Raw genomic sequence first — 7,515 nt, forward strand, 5'->3', positions numbered from 1 at the left:
CACTCCCAAACCAGGATAATTGGACCATCTTTACTTTGACTTTTAGCTTTTGACTATAAGGAAGTATTTTTGAAGACTTCCACTTTAAGGATGATAAAATTGTCGCTATCAGAAGTGCCTCCAACTTAAGTGGATTTTAATTTGTATGATTTGGGCTTATGTGGGTACTTTTTCTTTTTCTGCACTTTAAACCCCCCCACCTCTAGATTTTTCTAAAAGCACACTGATCACTTCTTTGCCTTTTAATTTTATCTGTTGTCAGAATATTAAGGCTTTCACCATTCTGTCTGCTTGCTTCTAAATCTGCTACTATTCATTTCCAGTTGAAGCAAACTGGGTATTAACTCAACTTTTGTCAAGCATTATAGTTGTGAATAAAAATTCAATGAATCATCTCCCCAAAATGAAATAGAATAGATTAAGAAAAAATGGCATAGAGGATGTAAGAGTTCATCATTATTTAATGTCATGTTAAACTAAAATTATGTTAAACTAACAAACAGGCAACCTGTTTCACATATGCAGGTAATACGCTGCAAAGGAAAATGTATTTCTTGCTGTGAGTTGTGCCAAGACGTTCGAAAATCGTTGCAATAAGGGCTTTCTAAAGACTTTCCAGCTCTATGATTCTGTAATTGTGTTGGAACTCCAAATCATTCATTTAAAAAAAGATGTACACCGGCTTTCTCCTCTGTGCCCCCAGAGCACGGCCCAGAGGGTCACTGGCATAGCCTTAGCAATGGTACTGTGACACAGGGTAATAGGGGCTTTGGGGCGCCATGAACACCTTTGGCATCTCATGAAGTCCATGAATCCTGTCTCAATATAATGTATTGAAATGCATAAAAATGAAATGCATAGGTTTACAAAAGAAAGTAGTTATATCAAAAACGTTATCAGAATATTTCTGGAACAGTAATATATGCGTGGCTCTCTTCAGGCTGCACGTCTAAGAACGTCTGTAACGTCAGAGTAGTGATGAGCGTAAACAGTGTTTTGGATGATCCGCAACAGCTGTACTATGATAAGAAAATATCTATGGTTTGTACTGGTGACAAAGTGACAGGTTCTGCTAAAACTTCTGTGGTTTATTGCTGACATTCGTAATTACAGAAAGTGTTAAATTCTAGTTAGAGGATAAGGAAAATAAAGATGTAATTATCATCCACCAATTCCCACGGATCCCCTGAATGACCGTTGCAGAGCAGATCTGGAGAGAGTTGCCGGTGTAACTGGCATTTCAATGTCTGCAATGAGTTGTGGTCTCGCAGGTCAGGAGGGAATGAAAGGGCTCTAGAAGAAAACCAAGTGAAAGTCCAAGCTAATTGTGAAATAATGAGCTCAGATGCAGACCCTTCAGAGGCCCGTCCTGAAGCGCTGTGGGTGGGATGGAGCTGTTCCCAGAGAGTGGCCAGCTGCCTTTCTAACCGGGCTGGACCCAGAGGGAGTCCCCAGCAGACACGGTGTCCCGAGCCATCCCCACTACAGCTCTTTTCTTGACTCAGAGTCACTGGTCTGGGCATTCCGGAACGGGAAGGAGCCTTCCAGATCCATCCCACATCTACCTCCCTCTACACAACCCCATTATAAGGTCATCCAGCCTCTGCTCGCACACCCCTAAAGACAGGGAGCTCACCACCTCCTTAGGAGGGAGAGTGCCTTCGTTCCAGTTCCAGGAAGCCTGAGTTGACTTCCTAGGAAACACAGGGATCCGTGGGTGTGGCGTGGGGCCCAGGGGAAGGTCCTGCTTTCTGCTCAGAACAGGCCGAGGGCGGGGAACTCCGTGGGCTGCGTGTCTGCCCTGTGTGGGGCTCTCCGTGGCCCTCCTCAGAACCCTGTCTGGCAGAGCCTGATGTCAGGAACCTCATCCTTTTTCCCATGTTCGTCCCAGGTGCCCCTAGACCCACGGCTGGTCTCCCACCCCACCCCTCCCCAGGCTACAGTGTGTCACTGGTGCCCCTCCCTCTAGGGCCTCCGCCCTTCCCTCTGCCCCAAGACTCCCACTCTGGGAGGGACCTGCACCTCCTTCTGTGCTCCTTGCCCCCACAGACAGGCTCCCGGGCCTTTCTTGTTCTGGGCTGGGCACGCAGGGGTTAATGCAGGCTCCTGGGCCCACTCATGGCTGCTACCACCCTCCGCAGCCTAACCCGGGGCCTTGTTTCCTCATCCCTAAAATGGGGACAATGCGATGTGAAGGTCTAATATATTCTTCCCATACCGCAGTGGACGGTCTTGCTCACCATCGGGGCACAGAAACCCCATATTGGAGACCCCAGCATCTCCACATTTTTGTTCTGGTTTTAAACATTCGGAGAGCTACAGTGGACCAAGCCGTACGCTGAGAAGCTCACGTGTGCAGAATACCCGTGAGGATCAGCCCTCTGCCATAATCCACAGGGATTCATCCCCTGCCGGGACCGACGGGGAAGGAGCCCGACCCTGAGGGAGGCAAAGTGATTTCCCCAGCGTCATTCAGCCAGCAGGTGCACCGTGAGGTTGAAACCCAGGCTACTGGGGGATGGCTGTCTTGTGTCCCGCTCCCAATCCCAGCGTGTTGGGAGAGGGCAAGGTGGGGAGCAGGAAGGAGGTCCCAGGAAGGAAAGGTGTGGCCGGGGTAGGACGGGACTCTGCTATGGGGCCAGGGGTGGGGCCCTGTCACTCCTTCACCAGCTGGTCCGGGGAGAGGCTGAGCCAGGAAGCCCCTGCCGCTGGTCTGGGCAGGCCCCCTGTGTGGGGAACACGGGCCCAGGCAGCGGAGCCGCAGCCCGTGGCTTTACTGCTGCTGACCAGAGGGTGGCAGTCACCACTCGCTCTCGGCCACTTGGCCAGTCCCTGCCCTCCTCAGCTCCGGCAGACCCCAGAGCCAGTGACTGCCCACCGCTGAGTCATTAGGGGACCCCAGGCAAGGGCCTCGCAGGCCTATCTCCCCTCACCTAGCAAACGGGGGTCAAAACACCAGCTTGGGGATTCACAAAGGAAGCCCACGGAACCCCTGCCCGCAAGGACCTCGCAGTGACTCTTGGCAGGACTCTGGACCCTCCTCCCCAGGGGCCAGCCTTCCAGTCAGAGCCGCCCGTCTGACTCCCCAGAGCCGGGCAATTCTATTACCCCATCTTGTGGAAGAGGAAAGTTGGTGAATCCGGAGCACCTAATAAAGCTGTGGCAGAGTGGGGACTGGAACCCAGGCCCCTGGTCCCCACACAGGCTGTCTCTCTGCCCCTGAGGGCTGGAGCACCCCCCCCGCCAGCCTGCAGGGCCTACACCCCTCGAAAATGGGCAGGAGGCAGCGCAGACTCCCCCACGCTGTGGACCGAGTCTCGGGCCCAGTGGGGCCACAGTGCAGATGGGGGAGACGAGCCCGTTCCAGGGAAGGACAGAAAGTTCTGCCATAACCGGCTCACTCTGTGACCTTCTGGACATTGTCGGCATTTACCTACTGACCTAGGAAGCTGCAAAGGCAGGCTACGAAACAGCTGCTAAAGAAATCCTCTGTGGGGGGGGGGGGGTGAGAACAAGAGGCCCCTGATGTGCCTGCCAGAGGAGGCTGGGCCCCACGGGGGCAGGAACGGGGTGGGGAGGCGGTGAGCCAGCGGCTCAGGGGCGGGGGGCCTGGTGAGCAGGTCGAGGGGTCCACCTGGATGACCAGAGGCCCAAAGGGGGAGAGGGTCCCCTCCCTGTGCTGGGAAGTGTTCAATAACAGGCTCTTGAGGGGAAAAAAGCCAAACTGGTTGACGGCACTCACTGATCGCTGGGGTGTCGACGGCTCCTGGGGGCAGGTTGATGTCGCTGACCGCATGGTCAGCACGACGCATGGAATCTGGGATAGTCGGTACGCTCGTCGTGTGCCCGCTCCAGCAGCCCCGTGGTCCCGGCACGTTCTCGGGCTGTCCGCCTTGGGCCAGCGTGCATGGGGCGGACGCACCCTGCAGTGTCTGTCCCGGAGGCTGCCCGGAAACGGTGTCCTCCAGGGAGAGCTGCTGATGGTGGCAGGAGGGGGCGTGAAAGCGCTGGGAAGGCAGGGGCTCTCGTTCATAGGGTTGGGGGCGGTTCAGAGGATTGAGAGCAGCGTGAGGACAGATCCATGGAACCTGTCCCCTAGGAACGAGATCCTGTGGACGTCTGCCTCACAGAACCCTAGGATGCAGGCAGAGTCGCCCCCCTTCCCAGCGTGCATTCAGAGCCCACCATTCGGAGCGTGCCCCCCCCCCCCCCCCCCGGCCTCTGGGTTCTCCCTGCAGCCAGGCCCATCTCCCTGACGCACTGCCTGCCAGTCCCGGTGTCACCGTGTGCCCTGCTGGGCCTCGCGGGGATCCCGAGGCCCATCTCCCTCACAGGATCCTTTTGCACCTTCCCCGCAGGTCCTGGAGACAGGACTAGATGTGCCCAGCGATGAGCTAACAAGGGCACCAGGCTCCATAACCTGGGCCCAGGGCCTGTCCCCGGTGCTCGGAGACGTCTGTGACGTCCAGGCTGACAACGGGGTGGGGATAACACTGCAGGAGGGGCTGAGGGTGCCTGTTGTGGGGAGGGACAGGCTTCTGAGAGACTTCTGTGTTCTTGTCTGTGACAGAGACACGGCCTGCGGGTTGTCATGACGATGAAACGAACAAGGTGCATGGCCCCCGAAGTCTCCAGAAGCTGAGGGGCCCGTGGAACCACCAGTTCTCCTCTCAAGCTTTCATTTTGCTGAGAGGGAAACCGAGGTCCAGAGACAGGGCTGGCTGACCCGAGACCTGGCGGGGTGGGGGTCGGCAGGGTGCTCGGGGGCGTGGGGGAGCCGGCGGGGGTCGGCGGGAGGCATGGGCGCAGGGGCAGCGGGGGCGGGTTCACGCTGGGCCCCCACGCCGTGAGCACAGCCCCCTACACCCCCCCCACGCAGGTCCTCGGGCCTTCCGGGAGTGGCCAGCTGTGACCGGCACCCCACACTCCGCATTCACTCTGTCCCTGCCCCCGTGGCTGTGCCAAGGGAGGAGTCCGGGCCCTGGGCTGGCCAGGCAGGGAGGACGGGCTGGGGGCAGGGGCGGGGGCACGGCACAGCTGTCCCCGGGACTCTGTGTCCTTGGTCATGTGTCCGTGGATGCTCCGCGGCGACGCGCAGGGGCCCAGAGCCCGGGCGGGGCAGGAGGAACTCCGGCCGTTCCTTGGGGCAGGCCTCTGGGGAGGGGGCTGCTAGCCTGCCGTGGCCGCCTCGGAAGACCCCTTGTCAATTAATTTGGCAGCTCAGTGTCCGGGGCAAGTGGTCTTTGAGAGGCGTAATATATCCGCGTCAGAAATGAGTTATGGGGCTCTCCGTGGGGCTGTGGTCATGCCTCCCCTCCCCAGGCCCTCCCCCAGAGGCTGGCTTTGTCATTAGCCCCTGTGTTTGCATGTCACTGCCCCCCCGACAAGGCAGTGGGTGGCCACAGGGGACTCATTGGAGGCCCATTATCGGTGCTGGTTGTGAGGGATGATGTGGGGGTGATGGGGGCAGGCCCATCTGCACACACATCAGGCCCTTTGTCTCAGGCGTGGTGGGGAAGATGGATGAGGCCTGTCTAGGCTGCGCTGCCTGGGGGACGTCAGGGGCTGGGGACTGACCTCGGGGACCGGGGACCGACCTCGGGCTGGATGTTGGGTAGAAAGTGGCCTGTGCTTACCTCCGTGGACAGAACCAGATCAAACAGGTTTGAGCAGAGACTGCTGAGGGGCCGTAAGGAGGAGGAAGGCCAGCAACGCCGTACGAGTCAGGTGGGGTTTCTGCTTGGCCGGTGCCGGGTGTCGCCCCAGAGGCTGATGAAGCCTGTGCAGCATGGAGTTCCCTCTGTGTTCAGCCCAGGCTGACCGAGTTCTCGGACCAGCTGACGCAGACGCCTCACTCTGTGGTAGGGAAACTAAGGCGTGCCCAAGGTCGCGGCAGCAATCGGCAGCCCAGCCAGGATGGGAGCCGACGCGATGACCTCGCAGACACCCCCACCCCACTGGGGGATGACTCCAAGGCTAGGTTCTGGGAGCAGAATGGGGCTCCTGCCCACTCCTGAGCCTGAGGGCAGGCTGGCCTGTATGTGCACGGGGCCCTCTTGTTTCACAGATTTGGGCAGAGCGGGGGAAGCTGTGGGGAGGCCTGCAGCCAGGGAGCTGCCACCAGGTGGGTGCAGACCTCACTGGGCAGTTGCCAACCTTCCATGTTCCCCCATGCACGCAGGGCACAGTCCCGACCCCTTGGCCTGGCACGTGAGGCCTGCCACGGCGCACCTCCCACAGCCACCTAGCCAGACCATTCTGGAGACTGTGGACTCGCGGCACAGTGCTCCAGCACTGACCCCTGGGGGACTCACTGCCCTGATTCTGAAAGTCCCCCTTCCGTGTCTCTCCGTCCACTGGATTGCACACCTGCGCCTCACCTGGGTCCCCAGTCCCCACACCAGTGGAGGTGCCCAGTGAACGAATGAAGGAAGGAAGGAAATCACGAAGGGCCCGACACCGGGGAAAAGCATCTCGGGCATACTTGCCAAGGGTCTTCTCCTGGTCATCCCACTCTGGGACAATTTCTTAAGGAAATAATCCCAAACACAGAAGGGAAGGTGTGCAGAGATGCTCATTTGCATCCCAGCGCCCCTCATACCGTTGAAAGTGGGCCCGTCCTAAGCTTCCGGTAGAAGGGGACACACCAGCCCCCTGATGTTGCAGCCGTCCGCACCGGCGACGGAAGCCGGAGGGCGAGCCGGGAGCAGACAGGTGCCCCGTTCTGGCGCGGCCAGACGCTTCGTGCGCGCACTGGGTCTGAGGGCCCAGATCTCTACGGGCCTCGGTGCCGCAGCTGCGTGATGATGCGCATCATCACTGGTTTATTCCTCTGCCAGTTTCCGTGGCTTTAAAACATTAGAGCTGTATGATCGTGTTCTATGTCTGGTGGGACACGTTTCTCCTCTCTGTCCTTCCTTTTCCGAGTTGTGCTTATTCTGTATATTTATTCTTCCATATAAATTTTAGAGCCAACCTGCCAAATATGGAAAGTCTCCTGTTCGTGTTTGGGTTGGGCTTGAACTGAATTTACAGAGCTTGCTGAGAGAGAACTGATAGCTCTGTAGGACTGAGCCATCGTTGTACCGGTTTTGGAAATTAAGAAAAAGCAGAGTGAACACCATCAGCAGCGTGGGGACCGCTGATTCTCTGGAAGGGAGGGAAGAACAGGGTGCATGACCGCACGTGTCTGACTGCACAGCAGCAGGTACGGGGACCTGCACAGGGACACTAACGATGCAAACGGTGGGTTTACTTTCTCAATTTTCTACTTCTTCTGTAAAATATTTTAATTTTTAAAATACGTAGACATATTTTTAAGGAGCGGGACATTGACAAAGCATAGGGGAGACCAGGACCAGGCTGCGGAGGGAAACTGGTCGTGTGCCCCCGGGAGAGGCTTGGGGGCTGGAGACAGGGGCCTTGGGGAGGGGGCGAGGCCCCTGGAGGCAGCACTGTGCAGGGGAAGGCAGATGGCGGCTTCTCGCAGGCAGTGCCCCTGGCCCTCAGCGGCTT

The sequence above is a fragment of the Zalophus californianus genome, chromosome 6 (assembly GCF_009762305.2).
Source record: "Zalophus californianus isolate mZalCal1 chromosome 6, mZalCal1.pri.v2, whole genome shotgun sequence".
NCBI classification, from domain to species: domain Eukaryota; kingdom Metazoa; phylum Chordata; class Mammalia; order Carnivora; family Otariidae; genus Zalophus; species Zalophus californianus.